Below are 688 nucleotides of genomic sequence, written 5' to 3'. Positions count from 1 at the left end.
TCATAGAGCCCAGCCTCTCGGATAATCTACTCTGCATACATGTTGAAAAGATATGGAGATAGGACATATCCCTGGCGTACACCCTTCCCAGTTTTGAACCATGCAGTGTTGCCCTGCTCTGTTTTGACGACTGCCTCTTGGTCCAAGTATAGGTTTCGCATTAGCACAATTAAATGTTAAAAAAGAAAGAAAATTAGTCTGAAAAAGGGAATTGGCAAGTCAAATCACAAACAGAAAATGGCCAGAAGAGGGAGCCAATGAGTCCAAGATGGATCAAACTGGCTCGTTCTCTCCCTTTTTACCCTCTCTGTACTTTTCTCTTTTTCCTTTCTCTCTACCTCCTTCCTCCCCTACTTTGTAATACTGGGGAAAGGGAACTTGAGATTGTTGTTCCTGTTGTTAGGTCCCCTCATATCGAGTCCAACTCACATGAACAACAGACCTGAACCCTGTCATCCCTGTGCCATCCTCGTCGTCTCTGACCCATTTGGAGCCCATTGCTGCAGTCACTGTGGCAATTCATCTATCTCACTGCCAGTCTTCCTCCCTTTCGCTCACCCTCTATCCTTCAAAGCATGGTGTCTCTTCCAAGGAATAGCCTCTCCTACCAACATGTCTAAAGTATAAGAGATGAAGTTTCACCATCTTCACCTCCAAGAAGCGCTCTGGCTGCACATTCCCTTTCCTT

This window comes from Elephantulus edwardii, unplaced genomic scaffold (assembly GCF_000299155.1).
Source record: "Elephantulus edwardii isolate Elephantulus edwardi_28Jun2011 unplaced genomic scaffold, EleEdw1.0 scaffold00139, whole genome shotgun sequence".
Lineage (NCBI taxonomy): Eukaryota > Metazoa > Chordata > Mammalia > Macroscelidea > Macroscelididae > Elephantulus > Elephantulus edwardii.
The sequence above is the reverse complement of the archived record's forward strand: the minus strand, read 5'-3'. Positions refer to the sequence as shown.